Source organism: Musa acuminata, chromosome BXJ2-4 (genome assembly GCF_036884655.1).
Source record: "Musa acuminata AAA Group cultivar baxijiao chromosome BXJ2-4, Cavendish_Baxijiao_AAA, whole genome shotgun sequence".
NCBI lineage: Eukaryota > Viridiplantae > Streptophyta > Magnoliopsida > Zingiberales > Musaceae > Musa > Musa acuminata.
Genome location: NC_088341.1, coordinates 36137269 through 36155103, shown reverse-complemented (window position 1 = coordinate 36155103; position 17835 = coordinate 36137269). Strand labels below are relative to the sequence as shown.

General features: G+C 38.3%; 2 long non-coding RNA genes across 9 annotated transcripts; one reads left to right on the top strand and one right to left on the bottom strand.

Annotated features, from left to right (window-relative positions):
* Positions 1–577: 577 nt before the first annotated feature.
* LOC135610589 (uncharacterized) lies at positions 578–13015 on the bottom strand. Of its 7 annotated transcripts, none has more exons than XR_010486240.1 (5): positions 12401–13015; positions 12045–12315; positions 11535–11696; positions 11120–11247; positions 8914–9469 (listed from the first exon to the last, which is right to left on the bottom strand). It is a non-coding gene; the product is annotated as an uncharacterized LOC135610589 (long non-coding RNA). The 7 variants fall into 7 exon arrangements; XR_010486238.1 differs by lacking the exon at positions 11535–11696 and having other exon boundaries at positions 8914–9330; positions 9431–9469; positions 12401–13008; XR_010486241.1 differs by lacking the exons at positions 8914–9469; positions 11120–11247; positions 11535–11696 and adding exons at positions 578–867; positions 1157–1253 and having other exon boundaries at positions 12401–13008.
* Positions 13016–13206: 191 nt separating this feature from the next.
* Positions 13207–16486, top strand: LOC108952140 (uncharacterized). 2 transcript variants are annotated; one of them, XR_010486242.1, is made up of 2 exons: positions 13207–14084; positions 15585–16486. It is a non-coding gene; the product is annotated as an uncharacterized LOC108952140 (long non-coding RNA). The 2 variants fall into 2 exon arrangements; XR_010486243.1 differs by having other exon boundaries at positions 13227–14084; positions 15624–16486.
* Positions 16487–17835: the final 1349 nt, after the last annotated feature.

The window sequence follows — 17835 nt, the reverse complement described above, 5'->3', positions numbered from 1 at the left end:
TGATCATGTATATTTGCAGAAAACAAGTAACTAAAGTGAACACAGCTGCAGGTTCTTATCTAAGCTGGTAGCAAGATGTACATCCTCAGCTGCAGTGTGTGTCAGTTTATGATGCTTTTGGAGGAGAATTTAGATGACTATTGGTAACTATACAACTTAAAAAGTTTATGATGATTGTGTCAAAGTCGTATGAAACAACTAAAACAGATTAGCATATCAGAACAATAAGCTAAAAAATTGAAGAAACGGAGAACCTTAACATTACTTGTATGTTCTATCACACAGCAATTTAGTGCACTCCACAAGCAACACATCCTTTTGGCATATACATCATATAACTGACTTCTCAAAGACTCGGCCATTGAAAATTTTGATCCTCAATAATTAACAAGAAGGCATGAATTCATATAAGTGACATCTCAAAGATACATACAAACTTTGGGTATAGTTCACCAGAAAATCTGTAAAATACATCCATAACCCACAGAATAAACATACATGTTTTAAATCAAGTCAAGGAAAAAAAACATTTACGAACCCTAGCTGGATAAGTCAAATGATCTCTCAACCTGAAAGAAGATGCATAAATTCATGTCATCACATGGAAGTACATCACTGAATGAAATGTTAAAACGAACCACAAGTTCCATGTTGTGGGGTGAGGGAGATAGTGAATGCAGAACTCTGATTGCCATGATGAATCCGATAACTAATAATCTAAAGAAATAAAAACATTTACTTAATAAGCTAGTTCCTAACAATGCTCCAGCAAAATAAATCTGGCACTACAGTGAAGATGCACATAGGGCCACTCTAGCTGTCTGCTTGTAAGTATTCGGCTATATGGGTGTTGCAGCACTATGTTCTCTGCAAACTAATGCAATTAAAAAAGATGTAATATCTCCAGATTATCGACTGCAGAAAACCAAATTCTTAGCTTGGGAGGAAAAAATCAATTCTCTCAAGAAATAAAATCAAGAGTGGGAAAATATGCCAAAAGGTCTTGCAAAGGATAATCTTTTTCCAGAATAGGTTCTCAAACAGGGCAAATTAAATTGAAAGAAAATAAGTTTAATCAGTAAATCTGCATAAAAAAAATGAGATCGCAAAATAAATTGGTTGCATTTGTGTCTTTTGAGAAATGGAGTTCGCTTACTATGGTTTTTGTGATGATTTTGCCTCTTTTATTTTGCAGTCTTGCTGCTGCTTTCATATTGATGAGTGTTGCTGTGATCCATCCATCCTCTATTTATCTGCTAATATCACAACTCAATCTTGAAGTATATGCTAAGAAGCTACCCAAGCTTGACAGTGTACTTCCGGATCTTTATTTTAGAGAAACATCTACATAAGTATGATTCATTGTGGTTGGTAGTGAGAGTCCCAACGAAGAACATTAATAAGAAGTTGCATGGATGTCAAAGAAACTTTCTCAAATATCATTATGCATCAATCCAGACTGCTATTTGATAAACACGTTTGTGACTCATATTTGATCGTTTAGAACCATTAGGATTTTCAAAACTGAAATTAACATTATTTAACAATTTTTAGTACCATTTATCTTGACTAATTAACTGTCTCATTAACTAACTGATAGATCAACTATAGTAAAATCATTTAGACATTATTTAACTAACTGTCTCATTAAACTCAACTCTTAGTAAACTCGACTTACCGAAGCGATGGTGTGGTAAGAATCGAAAAGAAATCACTTGGCGTTGTGGAAAGGTCGGACCTTTATGCCATACAGGGACCTATTATTGGTTCCATCAGCTCCAGCCCTCTGCTGAGGACGGCACTGCGAAGCACTTGGCCTCGGAAGCATGCTGCCGAATGCAGTGCCAACGGATTGCCAATACAACACCAAATCTTGTATCTTCCATCAGCTCCCACCCTCATGCCACAAGCCAACACCAGCGCAGATACCTCCATCTTCAAGATCCTCGAACCTAAAATCCATCAAGGAAAGCTCCAAATCAGCCGTAAAATTCATGCATTTCGCTGACAGAAGAGGCCTTCCAAACCGAAAATGCTCACCTTTGTTTCTGAGTCGAGCAAGACCGAACGGGGCGATGGGATTCAAAGAAGGCACTTTGTCTTCTCGCCCCTCGCCTCTCTCCTCCCCTCGTTCATTTCCTCTCCTCTCCGCTTCAAGAAACATCTCCTCTTCAAGAAACAACCGTGTTCCTTCCCACGGCGGAGGAACTCGTGGTCGACTACCGTCATCGGTAGTCGCCTTCGCTGACGTTTACAGGACCGAGGGATACTTCTTTGCGGAGCGCAAGCCCAACTCGCGCGTGGATCGAAAGGCCGGCACCAGTTCTTAGACTCTGGACAGAAAGCAAGAACTAGTCAACAAAACCGTCACCAGGCGTGAGATGGTGGTGAGGTGAAAGAGCAGCCTTTTCCTTCAACGACTACCGGCAGAAGAACTCCGGGTGGACGATGTACGAATATGAGATGTGTTCTTCCGGCTTATTTGACATTTGTTTCGATGGTGGTTTATAAAGTGGACTCAACTGTTTCGATGGTGGTGCCGTCGGAGATAGCCTGATGCAAGATCTTCATAGAACTCGTCTCTCGAAGCCGAAGAACAGATCTCATGTTCGTCCATCGTCCACTCTCTTTCGCCGGCCGTCGTTAAAGGAAAGTCAGCTCTTTCGCCCCACCCACGATCTCGCGGCAGCCGACGGTTTTCTCGCCGACTTCTTGCTGTTTTACAGAGTGAAGAACCCATTCGTAACCTTAGGGTTTGAAAACCCTAAGAGGCTTGGTTTTTCCTGGGCAGCGATGGGCTGCCGGGACGGACTCAACCCAACTTCTTGCTTTTTGAACGTGGACTCAACCGTTTTGATAGAACCGGTGCCGGCCTTTCGATCCATGCGCGAGCCATGGCTGTTCTCGAACTTGCGCTCCACAAACAATCCCTCCTGCCGATCGTTGCCAATAAGATTCAACGGCTCGGTGCCATAGACCGAAAGCGTGGCCAGGGAAGGAGGGGGTGTGCTGGCGATCCAGTTGGTGAGGTAGTCGATCACGAGTTCCTCTGTCGTGGGAAGGAACCCGTCCAATTTGGATGGTAAACCGATATGCGGAGACTTCCCTGCTACGGATAGTTTGAATTATAATAATAAAAAATAGGTCCCAACCCATTTTGATATTAAATAACAATAATAATAATAATAATAATAATAATAATAATAATAATAATTCCTTTGCAAAAATCCTGTGGGCATACAAATTTGTCCTTAGCAAAACCTGTGGGCATATAAATTATCCGTAGCAAAGATTTGCTTAAAAATTTCACAACGTAGCATATTACAGCGATAGAAATGATAAATTAATTAATGCCATGCCAAGCAATAGCGTTGCCTCTTCGCCACTTTAATGCTGCCTCTTCATTATTTTTATAAATTTTTTAATATAAATTAATTACTATAAATAATATATTACTTTATTATTAACTTTTATGTTTGTATATTATACTTTTAAAAATAATTTAATTTAATTTAATTTCCTTAATCATGTAGATAAGTTAGGAATTATACTAATCAATTAGATTATTAATTGATTTATTTCCTAATAAGTGATGTGATTTTTAGGAAGTAAATGATATGCATTCCATTTTTATATGTGAATCGTTATAAATAAATATTATAATTTTATCTTTGTGTAAAAGTAAAATAAAAATTAAATTTAAAATAAAAATTAAATTATTACTTATCTTTTTAAGAAGATCTCATCTTCTCCTATATAAAGGGGGCTCCTCCTCTCTCACCCCACACCAAGCCTGAAAATGAGAGGATTGACGAGAGAACTTCTCGATGAGATGATTTCGAGGAAAAGATAGTCAAGGAGAGGTAAGATCATATCTTTTCTAATAAACATTGATTTATATTTTAAAATCTTGATATTGTGATTGTTAGATGCATAATAATGTTTTAATTTCGAAATTTTATAATTAATAAATAATGATAATTGATTTGTGATGTTAGAATAATTATTTGATTTATATTGATTTCTTAAGCTTAAGTGAATTTAAATATTGATTTAATTATTAAAATTCTTATTTTTAGATTAATATAATAGTTTAATTTATTTAATTAGATATATCTATGTTTTAAGAATTATGTATGAATTTTTATGATTTAATTAGTTTTAAATTTAAGATCATGAATTTATTGGTAAGGCATGATCCATCCCATGTGGCCAAGTACGATCCAGTCCATGTGACCATGTATATTTCAACCCATGTATGGTAAGGTATGACCCAACCCATATTGCCAAGCATGACCCAGCCAATATGGCTAAGTACGATCCAACCTATGTGGTCATGTACGTCCCAACTCATGTGACAATGTACGATCCAACCTATGTGGCCAGGTATGACCCAACCCATTTGGTAAGGTATAACCCAATCATGTAGTCAAACATGTGCAAGCTCATATGACTAGGTACGACCCAGTCCATGTGGCCAGAACAACTCCAACTCAGGTGTCTAGGCTTGACCTAACCCACGAGCCAAGCATGGCCCAGTTCAGTGGTAAGGCTCAGCCCAACTTATGAGTGAGGCTTATCCTAGTCTATGAAGTTAAGCCTACCCAACTATGCGATTGGCGTTGGACACATCGTCGCTCATCTATTTAGCCTGTTGTACCTCAACTCAACCTATTACTTGAACAAGCATGTGCAACGCAAATGACTCATCCAAGACTCAGGTGGGTTGGTTTAGTTTGGGCTAGCACTATATGACATAATCCAATTTTCTTTTCCTTTATTGGTTTGAGCTCATCAATTAACTAAATCAAACATGGGTTAATGCGAGGTATTCCTGACGTGATGGAGAAGTCGTCTCTTGAAGTCAGAGGAACACATCTTGTACTCATAAATCATCCACCCGGAGTTCTTCCACCGGCCATCGTTGAATGAAATGAAGCCCTTTCATCTCACCACCATCTCGCGCCCGACAATGGACTTAGACAGGTTCTTGTTTTTTTTTAGAGTCCAAGAATCGATGCCGACCTTTCGATCCACGCGCGAGTCACCGTTGTTCTTAGGCTTGCGCTTTATAAAGAAATAGCCCTCATGCCGATCGCTGTCGAGAAGATTCCCCGGTTCAGTGCCGTAGAGTCCGTGAAGGCGATAGTGCAGCCAGGGAGGGGTGTGCTAGTGACCCAATGGGCGAGGTAGTCGACCACAAGTTCTTCCGCCATGGGAAGTAACCTGTAGCCTCTCGGAATGAGGTCGACAGGCTCCATGGATGACGGAAGACGATAGTTGTTTTTCGAAGAGGAGAGGAAATAAAGGAGAAGGGAGGAGAGGCGAGAAGACACTGAGTGAGAGTGAGAGTGGCAGAGGAGAGCGATACACGTATACGTATACAGAGGCAGGCAGTGGGTGGGTTTCGGATTCCATATTTCGGATTCCAAATTAATTAGATTAACTTGTATTATATATTTAATTAGGAATTAAGGTGCCTACATACATCTCTCAATCAATGTTAATGATCATACAACTTGTAACTTGCGGTATTGCTTCTCACTTAGATCATTGTCATATATATCATTATAGATCATATAGATCATTATCATTATCAAGGATATGCAACTTTTCAAAAGCAAATAACAAGTAAAATTGCACATAGCAATACGTGGAGACAACATTATGTACCACATGCAAATGCAACCTTTATTTTGAAATTAAATTGCAATGTCTGTTGTATTAGATCAATTGAATGGGAGGAGAAATGAGAATATCATATACTAATGTTTTGGAGTCGCTACTTAAGAAGCAATACGGCAGGTAAGTTGTATGATCACTAACATTGATTGAGAGATGTATCTAGGCACCTTAATTTCTAATTAAATATATAATATGAGTTAATCTAATTAATTTGGAATCCGGAATCTGTAATCCGAAACCCGCCCACTGCCTCTATATATGTATATGCGTATCGCCCTCCTCTTCCACTCTCACTCTCTCTTCTCGCCTCTCCTCCCTTATCCTCCATTTCCTATCATCTTCGAGAAATAACCATCGTCTTCTGTCATCCATGGAGCCCGTTGACCTCATTCCGAGAGGCTACAAGTTCCTTCCCATAACTCATGGTCGACTACCTTGCAACTGGGTCGTTGGCACACCCCTCCCTGGTTGCACTATCGCCTTCGCCGACGTCTACGGCACCGAGTCGTAGAATCTTCTCAGCAGCGATCGACAGGAGAGCTATTTCTTTACGGAGCGCACGCCCAAGAACAATGGCGACTCGCGTGTGGATCAAAAGGTTGGCATCGGTTCTTGGACTCTAAACAAAAAACAAGAACTCATCTAAGTCCATCGTCGACGGGTGCTCGATGGTGGTGGGATGAAAGAGCTTCCTTTCTTCAACGAGGACCGTTGGGAGAACTCTAGGCGGACGATGTACGAGTATGAGATGTGTTCCTCTAGCGTCGAGAGACGAATTCTCCGTCACGTCAGAAAGAGCTTGCATCAACCCATCTATGGCGACATGGAGGCTACGATGGAGATGGTCACCAGCGGGCAGCAGTTTGGTTGGGCATAAGAGAAATAGAGAGGAATCTTCTACACTCTCATCAGCAGCACCAAAGAAGCTGTGCCGGGGGATGGTTGCACATTCCATCAGAGCATTGCAGTCCGACGTCTCACCACCTCCGACCGCGATGGTGCAATAGCCCTTATTGGCAGCAACATCACATCGGCGAAGCGGTGATGAATCAGCACTACTACAGCGGTGAATCTACGAAGAGGTAGTGCCGCTGCACCATCGCAGCGGCAAAGAGGCAATGCGACGCGACGCCATCGTACGCTAGAAGAGCCCTAATCCGAAATGAACTGGGATCCACCCCCTTTTTATTTATTTATTTATTATTTTAATTCGGACAACCCGAAAAGGGGCGGTCTGTGTATCGATCTATACCTGCCTATATGTACTACACAAACTACACCATTTTGGGCGGTATAATAATCAAATTGTATCATTTTGGGCGGTACAACAATCGTTGATGTCTGCAATCATACCTCATTATAAGATCCTAATTAATGCTTTAAATTATTATTATTTTAAAAAAAATCATATTTTGCAAGGCTAATATTAATTATTAAAAGACAGCAAAAGCTATAAAAAGGACTCATCGATGCATGGATGATAGAACATATCAAAAAGTGCAAGGACGATGAATATCATAATAGTCATGAGACAGAAATATCAGATGATATTAACAGAAATCAGCACTAGAAGAGTTTAGTGAGAGCTCTAACAGCACCAAGAGCTGAGTTCCAGAATCAAGGATAGCCGAAAACAAAGACTTGTTTCTTCAGAAATCAAAAGACATCTCCATATCAAGAAAAAATTAAACGTAAAGAAATATGTTTCAAAAGGAAAACCATCGAGTTTATATATCTTATTTTACAAAATCATTTTTTAGCATACGAATGAGAAATATGCTTCAAAAGAAAATAAGCACCATTTAGGACATCTTTTCCATTTTACGGCTTTGGTTAGAGACAGGAAACTTTAATTTCATATATACACCACACTCGAGCTCCCAGATAACACATCATACATAAGTAAGACAAGAAGATATAAAAGCTGAATTATTTTGTATAGGATGATAACCATAAGAGAATCAAATATTGTAGCCTTCTTGGCTTTGTCTTTGGCTGACTTCATAAAGTCAAATAAATGTAAGTCTTTCATAGCACAAGTTTTATTCTATATGTTGCTTTTTCCTTGAGATTCATACTGAAATTACTCATGATAAATTTTTGGATTGCCATATTTATAGTGTTTTTGGTATTGATCAGATTAATGGTACAGTATGCCAAATCTTTGAACTCTTTTAACTCAAGGAATTACTAACAATATACAGCAGAAATTGACAACATGAACATAAGGGAACGTAAAACAAAGTAACTAAAAATAACTGGCCTAAATAGTATTAATGGAGATACTATGAAATGGTCAATTTCTGCTTTGTGCACAACTAAAAACATGTACATAACCAAGAAGTGGTCGTTGACTTATTTGTGCTAATAATTCTGAATTCTTTATACCTTCCGCAGCAATAATCATAAATAAGGAAAAACTTAAACCAAAACTTTGCAATATTACGGTAAATAAGCGAAGTCCCTAGGCAGCAGTACTGTAGTACCGAATGAGTTCCAGCAAGGTCTACAGTGTACACTTTGGTGAGCTTAATGCATAAGTTAAACAGCACTTTAAATTCATGAAAGTGCACGAGAAAATTGACACCATAATCCAAACTAATCACTGACTGCAGAAGTTTAGCATAGCAGCTGAAAAGAATCGATAAATAAAAGAAACTGAGACTGTTCAATGTTGCGTTTATAGAAAAACAGATCTTTTTCTTTTTTCTTTGAACTACTGGTATAGAAAATAAAGCCAATTTGCAAGTTCAAAGTTCTAATGCAGTGGAAAAACATCAACCTACAGCAGAGTTGTTGAGGATTCAAATACTACTACTTCAAAAACATAAAAAAAAAAAAATCCTTTAAATTCCTCTCGAGAGAAAGAATCAAACCACTGGTTGTTTGCAGGACAAAACGCATATATTTAAAACAAAGCACTTACATGAATTACAAAAACTGGGCACTTGACCTTTTAAATTTTATGAATGATCTGCTTCAAAGATAGACTAATGTAGCTAAAATTTCTAACAAATCCAAGAAGATGAGTAAAAAGATTGTAGTCAAAGCAAGAGGCGGACTTCGTAAATGTGGAAGCAGAACGAGAAACTGACATGGCAAACCACACGAAGTCCTGAAGATATGGCACTGCGAAGCACTTCGCCAAATGCAATGCAGATATCACCATCTTCGTAATCGTCCAATACGCTATCAGGCAATCAAGCAGAAAGCAGATGGTCAATATCCTTTCTTCAAAAGATATGTCAATCTTTTTCCATGTAACAGAATATAAAAACTCTACATCCAATTCCTTATCCTCCAAGATATCCACAATAATGTTGGACATTGATCTATATAACCCTATCATCATTGTAAAGAATATTCAAGTGGATGTGTTTAAAGAACAAGTGATTGTCTTTGCCCGAATCAGTATTGTCCCTCTAAGTCTTGCCCAAGAATCACCATAGAGGCATATCATCATAATACATTTCAAAGTAGTAGTCCCTTGATACAGCATGTCTGAACTTTGCAACATCTTCCTTTGATAAGTTTTTCTCACAAAGAGACTTTAACTGCTTTTCCTCCAGAAAATTGAACTCATATGGAGCATCGACCCGATCACCATTTAGTACTTCCCCAAGAGCTTCTTTTCAGTAACACGATCTAAATAAGCAGAGTTAGTATTGCTAACAGACTTATGCAGCTTAGTAGTCAATGGAGCAGTAAGGGTAGTCGATGGAACAGTAAGGATAGTCAAAGGAACCTGGTGAGCAAAATGGCAAGTCATAGTCAGCATGTCTCACTGCAGATGCAAAAGGGAAAGGACTGTCATATTTAAGAGACACTGAAATGTTAAGTATATAATAAATATCCTAAAACAAGAGCATCACTAAGAAGGGTCAATGAGAGGATCAAAGGCAGCAGAATAATAGGACATGGTAATATTTAAGGCTATAAACAAGCGAGTTGAAAATAACCCTCACGATCCACAACAAGCAGCATAAACATAGTCATGTCAAAATGGTAAAGAACTAAAACCACTACAAAATGGATTTTTTAAGACTTGACATGGTGCAAGGTCTAAAATCCCTGATCTTTTATAGATTTTGGTTTGCTATAATAGAAATATTGACAAATCAAGATAAAACAATGGTAAAGGATTGGAAACACTACCCTTTGATGATTAGTGATCAAGTGTTCATGACTTCTTCATTTCTGCTCTTAAAGTTGATTTGGATGTGAATGTAAAACGGTCTAAACTCGGTGTAATACGTTCATGGAGTAATTGTCAACATCCTACCAAATTTTAGTCATTGACTATTGTATTTATTCCCATATCGAGAAACTCACATGAAAATGCTGCTAGGTGTTTATGATTCATTTTGTATTGTTAAACTGTCATATATTGGAATAATGTTAGTCATCAATATGTTCTTCTTGCAGTCTTACCATACAGGTATATACGGTACAAAAATCAACAAGAACTTGTCAGATAGAATGATTCTCATGAAGAAATTATTAGTCAAAGATCAGATCGCTGGAAGGATGGAGATGCAAAGAATTATTTAGCTCATGAAGATTAGTACATAGGACTTTTACTAGTTCATATACACTGTAGAGATGTTTGCTCCAGAAAGATAGATCATGAAAGCATCATATGATTGGAGAAACTGAAGGATGTTTCACCAATCATTCATTCATAGAGAATGATCATGTATCTTTGCAGAAAACACGTAACTAAAGTGAACACAGCTGCAGGTTCTTATCTAAGCTGGTAGCAAGATGTACATCCTCAGCTGCAGTGTGTGTCAGTTTATGATGCTTTTGGAGGAGAATTTAGATGACTATTGGTAACTATACAACTTAAAAAGTTTATGATGAATGTGTCAAAGTCGTATGAAACAACTAAAACAGATTAGCATATCAGAACAATAAGCTAAAAAATTGAAGAAACAGAGAACCTCATGTAGAACTTAACATTACTTGGTATGATCTATCACACAGCAATTTAGTGTACTCCACAAGCAACACATCCTTTTCGCATATACATCATATAACTGACTTCTCAAAGACTCGGCCATTCAAAATTTTGATCCACAATAATTAACAAGAAGGCATGAATTCATATAAGTGACTTCGCAAAAACAGACAAACTTTAGGTCTAGTTCACCAGAAAATCTGTAAAATACATCCATAATCCACAGAATAAACATACATGTTTTTAATCAAGTCGAGAAAAAAAAAAATTTACGAACCCCGGATAAGTCAAATGATCTCTCAACCTGAAAGAAGATGCATAAATTCATGTCATCACATGGAAGTACATCACTGAATGAAATGTTAAACGAATCACAAGTTCCATGTTGCGAGGTGAGGGAGATAGTGAATGCAAAACTCTGATTTGCCATGATGAATTCGATAACTAATAATCTAAAGAAATAAAAACATTTACTTAATAAGATAGTTCCTAACAACGCTCCAGCAAAATAAATCTGGCACTACAGTGAAGATGCACAGAGGGCCACTCTAGCTGTCTGCTTGTAAGTATTCGGCTATATGGGTGTTGGAGCACTATGTTCTCTGCAAAAGAATGCAATTAAAAAAGATGTAATATCTCCAGATTATCAACTGCAGAAAACCAAATTCTTAGCTTGGAAGGAAAAAATCAATTCTCTCAAGAAATAAAATCAAGAGTGGGAAAATATGCCAAAAGGTCTTGCAAAGGATAATCTTTTTCCAGAATAGGTTCTCAAACAGGGCAAATTAAATTGAAAGAAAATAAGTTTAATCAGTAAATCTGCATAAAAAATGAGATCGCAAAATAAATTGGTTGCATTTGTGTCTTTTGAGAAATAGAGTTCACTTACTATGGTTTTTGTGATGATTTTGCCTCTTTTCATATTGATGAGTGTCGCTGTGATCCATCCATTCTATTTGTCTGATAATATCGCTACTCAATCTTGAAGTATATGCTAAGAAGCTACCCAAGCTTGACAGTGTACTTCCGGATCTTTAGTTTAGAGAAACTTCTACATAATTATGATTCATTGTGGTTGGTAGTGAGAGTCCCAACGAAGAACATTAATAAGAAGTTGCATGGATGTCAAAGAAACTTTCTCAAATATCATTATGCATCAATCCAGACTGCTACTTTGAAGAATCTCTTTGATAAACACGTTTGCGACTCATATTTGATAGTTTAGAACCATTAGGATTTTCAAAACTGAAATTAACATTATTGAACAATTTTTAGTACCATTTATCTCGACTAATTAACTGTCTCATTAACTAACTGATAGATCAACTATAGAAGAATCATTTAGACATTATTTAACTAACTGTCTCATTAAACTCAACTCTTAGTAAACTCGACTTACCAAAGCGATGGTGTGGTAAGAATCGAAAAGAAATCACTTGGGGTCGTGGAAAGGTCCGACCTTGATGGCATACAGGGACCTATTATTGGTTCCATCAGTTCCAACCCTCTGGTGAAGACGGCACTGTGAAGCACTTGGCCTCGGAAGCATGCTGCCGAATGCAATGCCAACGGATTGCCAATACAACACCAAATCTTGTACCTTCCATCAGCTCCCACCCTCACGCCACAAGCCAACACCAGCGCAGATACCTCCATCTTCAAGATCGAACCTAAAATCCATCAAGGAAAGCTCCAAATCAGCCGTAAAATTCATGCAAACAAAGGTGAAATCTTTGTTTCTGAGTCGAACAAGACCGAACGGGGCGATGGGATTCAAAGAAGATGAAGGCACTTTATCTTCTCGCCCCTCGCCTCTCTGCTCCCTTCTCCGCCTCTTCGTTCATTTCCTCTCCTCTCCTCTTCAAGAAACAACCGTCGTCCATGAAGTCTGTCCACGCTGTCGCCTTCGCTGACGTCTACAGGACCGAGCGATCGACAGGAGGGATACTTCTTTGCGCGCGTGGATCGAAAGGCCGGCACCGGTTCTTAGACTCTGGACAAAAAGCAAGAACTAGTCAACAAAACCGTCGCCAGGCGCGAGATGATGATGAGGTGAAAGAGCAGCCTTTCCTTCAACGACTACCGGCAGAAGAATTCCGGGTGGACAATGTACGAATATGAGATGTGCTCTTCCGACTTATTTGGCATTTGTTTTGATGGTGGTTTATAAGGTGGACTCAACTGTTTTGATGGTGGTGCCGTCGGAGATGGCCTGATGCAAGATCTTCATAGAACTCGTCTCTCGAAGCCGGAAGAACACATCTCATCTCGTCCATCGTCCACCCTCTTTCGCCGGCCATCGTTAAAGGAAAGTCAGCTCTTTCGCCTCACCCACGATCTCACGGCAGCCGACAGTTTTCTCGCCGACTTCTTGCTGTTTTACAGAGTGGAGGAACCCATTCGTAACCTTAGGGTTTGAAAAACCTAAAAGGCTCGGTTCTTCCGGGCCGAGATGGGCTGCCGGGATGGACTAGACCCAAGTTCTTGCTTTTGGAACGTGGACTCAAACGTTTTGATAGAACCGGTTCCGGCCTTTCGATCCATGCGCGAGCCGTCGCTATTCTCGGATCTCTCTTGCTGATCGCTGCCAAGAAGATTCCACGGCTCGGTGCCGTAGATGTTGGCGACGGCGAAAGCGCGGCCAGGGCAGGAGGGATACTTCTTTGCGGACGGCTCGCGCGTGGATCGAAAGGCCGGCACCGGTTCTTAGACTCTGGACAAAAAGCAAGAACTAGTCAACAAAACCGTCGCCGGGCGGGAGATGGTGGTGAGGTGAAAGAGCAGCCTTTCCTTCAACGACTACCAGCCGAAGAACTCCGGGTGGACGATGTACGAATACGAGATGTGTTATTCCGGCTTATTTGACATTTGTTTTGACGGTGGTCTATAAGGTGGACTCAACTGTTTTGATGGTGGTGCCGTCGGAGATAGCCTGATGCAAGATCTTCAGAGAACTCATCTCTCGAAGCCGGAAGAACACATCTCGTCTCGTCCATCGTCCACCCTCTTTCGTCGGTCGGCCGTCGGTAAAGGAAAGTAAGTCAGCTCTTTCGCCCCCACCCACGATCTCGCGGCAGCTGATGGTTTTCTCGCCGACTTCTTGAGTGGAATAACCCATTCGTAACTCAACAATTTTGAAAGAATCGGTGCCGGCCTTTCGATCCATGCGCGAGCCAGTCACTGTTCTCGAGCTTGCGCTCCGTAAAGAATCCCTCCGATCGCTGCCGAGAAGATTCCACGCGACCACGAAGGGAGGGGTGTGTCGGCTCCACGCGACCACGAAGGGAGGGGTGTGTCGGCGACCCAGTTACCGAGGTAGTCGACCACGAGTTCCTCCGCCGTGGGTAGGAACCTGTAGCCTCTTGTCGATGGGCTACATCGATGGTTGTTTCTCGAAGAGGAACTCCAAGTAATTTGCAACTCCAAGGAACTTTATCAAGTATGTTCTACATATTCATCTACTTTATATGCTACTATCATGCAAATAATGTTCTACATATTCATCTACTTTATATGCTACTATCATGCAAATATGTTCTACATATTCATCTACTTTGTATGCCTCTTTGATATTCGCAAGAATAAAAATTTGCCTATAAATTTTACAACCTATCGTATTGCAACGACAGCAACGATATCATCTTGGAAAGGATTGGAAACACTACCCTTTGATGTGAACCAAAGTTAGGAATCTTCCATTTATGGGAGAGATCAGAGATTATATTTAAAAATAACTATTAGGAAATCAACATAAATTTATCTAATGGTAAAGGATCATGCATCTTGGATCAGAGATTATATTTAAAAACAACTATCAGGAAATCAACATAAATTTATCTAATGGTAAAAGATGATGCATCTTGGATGGATAATCTGTTTTGCATCTTGTTTTACATCTTATCATGCAACCTACTTGGTCAATTCACATTGTAGAGCTTTTATGTAGAAGAGGAATTTTGATTTGTAAAACATATTATATTTTGAAGAGTTCACTTGAGTTAAAGTTGCTCAAGTGAAAACATTCCGATCCCCGAAGTCATCTGTTAGTATTATGCAACCAAAAGAGCAACATATAACACAACATAAAAATAACAGGAATTGGTGTTTAGCTAACAATTATATCAATGCAACATAGTAAGTATTTTTAGTAAATGCACTAGAAGACAACATTAGATCAATTTCTTATAGTTTAATGAATAAATTGCACTGGAAGACAAAATAAAGGTCATTTATAGTCTGTTTAGGATTGAGCAACTTCAACTCAAGCGAACTCTTCAAAATATAATATGTTTTACAAATCAAAGTTCCTCTTCTACATAAAAGCTCTACAATGTGAACTGACCAAGTAGGTTGCATGATAAGATGTAAAATAAGATGCAAAACAGATTATCCATCCAAGATGCATCATCCTTTAACATTAGATAAATTTATGTTGATTTCCTGATAGTTGTTTTTAAATATAATCTCTGATCCAAGATGCATGATCCTTTATCTGATAGTTGTTTTTAAATATAATCTCCGATCTCTCCCATAAATGGGGGATTCCTAAGTTTGGTTCACATCAAAGGGTAGTGTTTCCAATCCTTTACCATTGTTTTATCTTGATTTGTCAATATTTCTTTTATAGCAAACCAAAATCTATAAAAGATCAGGGATTTTAGACCTTACACCATGTCAAGTCTTAAAAAATCCATGTTGTAGTGGTTTTAGTTCTTTATCATTTTGACATGACTATGTTTATGCTGCTTGTTGTGGATCGTGAGGGTTATTTTCAACTCGCTTGTTTATAGCCTTAAATATTACCATGTCCTATTATTCTGCTGCCTTTGATCCTCTCATTGACCCTTCTTAGTGATGCTCTTGTTTTAGGATATTTATTATATACTTAACATTTCAGTGTCTCTTAAATATGACAGTCCTTTCCCTTTTGCATCTGCAGTGAGACATGCTGACTATGACTTGCCATTTTGCTCACCAGGTTCCTTTGACTATCCTTACTGTTCCATCGACTACCCTTACTGCTCCATTGACTACTAAGCTGCATAAGTCTGTTAGCAATACTAACTCTGCTTATTTAGATCGTGTTACTGAAAAGAAGCTCTTGGGGAAGTACTAAATGGTGATCGGGTCGATGCTCCATATGAGTTCAATTTTCTGGAGGAAAAGCAGTTAAAGTCTCTTTGTGAGAAAAACTTATCAAAGGAAGATGTTGCAAAGTTCAGACATGCTGTATCAAGGGACTACTACTTTGAAATGTATTATGATGATATGCCTCTATGGTGATTCTTGGGCAAGACTTAGAGGGACAATACTGATTCGGGCAAAGACAATCACTTGTTCTTTAAACACATCCACTTGAATATTCTTTACAATGATGATAGGGTTATATAGATCAATGTCCAACATTATTGTGGATATCTTGGAGGATAAGGAATTGGATGTAGAGTTTTTATATTCTGTTACATGGAAAAAGATTGACATATCTTTTGAAGAAAGGATATTGACCATCTGCTTTCTGCTTGATTGCCTGATAGCGTATTGGACGATTACGAAGATGGTGATATCTGCATTGCATTTGGCGAAGTGCTTCGCAGTGCCATATCTTCAGGACTTCGTGTGGTTTGCCATGTCAGTTTCTCGTTCTGCTTCCACATTTATGAAGTCCGCCTCTTGCTTTGACTACAATCTTTTTACTCATCTTCTTGGATTTGTTAGAAATTTTAGCTACATTAGTCTATCTTTGAAGCAGATCATTCATAAAATTTAAAAGGTCAAGTGCCCAGTTTTTGTAATTCATGTAAGTGCTTTGTTTTAAATATATGCGTTTTGTCCTGCAAACAACCAGTGGTTTGATTCTTTCTATCGAGAGGAATTTAAAGGCTTTTTTTTTTTTTTTTGAAGTAGTAGTATTTGAATCCTCAACAACTCTGCTGTAGGTTGATGTTTTTCCACTGCATTAGAACTTTGAACTTGCAAATTGGCTTTATTTTCTATACCAGTAGTTCAAAGAAAAAAGAAAAAGATCTGTTTTTCTATAAACGCAACATTGAACAATCTCAGTTTCTTTTATTTATCGATTCTTTTCAGCTGCTATGCTAAACTTCTGCAGTCAGTGATTAGTTTGGAATATGGTGTCAATTTTCTCGTGCACTTTCATGAATTTAAAGTGCTGTTTAACTTATGCATTAAGCTCACCAAAGTGTACACTGTAGACCTTGCTGGAACTCATTCGGTACTACAGTACTGCTGCCTAGAGACTTCGCTTATTTACCATAATATTGCAAAGTTTTGGTTTAAGATTTTCCTTATTTATGATTATTGCTGCGGGAAGGTATAAAGAATTCAGAATTATTAGCACAAATCAGTCAACGACCATTTCTTGGTTATGTACATGTTTTTAGTTATGCAAAAAGCAGAAATTGACCATTTCATAGTATCTCCATTAATACCATTTAGGCCAGTTATTTTTAGTTACTTTGTTTTGCGTTCCCTTATGTACATGTTGTCAATTTCTGCTATATATTGTCAGTAATTCATTGAGTTAAAAGAGTTAAAAGATTTGGTATACTGTACCATTAATCTGATCAATACCAAAAACAATATAAATATGGCAATCCAAAATTTTAGCATGAGTAATTTCAGTATGAATCTCAAGGAAAAAGCAACATATAGAATAAAACTTGTGCTATGAAAGACTTACATTTATTTGACTTTATGAAGTCAGCCAAAGACAAAGCCAAGAAGGCTACAATATTTGATTCTCTTATGGTTATCATCCTATACAAAATAATTTGATAGATAATTCAGCTTTTAGATCTTCTTGTCTTACTTATGTATGATGTGTTATCTGGGAGCTCGAGTGTGGTGTATATATGAAATTAAAGTTTCCTGTCTCTAACCAAAGCCGTAAAATGGAAAAGATGTCCTAAATGGTGCTTATTTTCTTTTGAAGCATATTTCTCATTCGTTTGCTAAAAAATAATTTTTTAAAATAAGATATATAAACTCGATGGTTTTCCTTTTGAAACATATTTCTTTACGTTTAATTTTTTCTTGATATGGAGATATCTTTTGATTTATGAAGAAACAAGTTTTTGTTTTCGGCTATCCTTGATTCTGGAACTCAGCTCTTGGTGCCGTTAGAGCTCTCACTAAACTCTTCTAGTGCTGATTTCTGTTAATATCATATG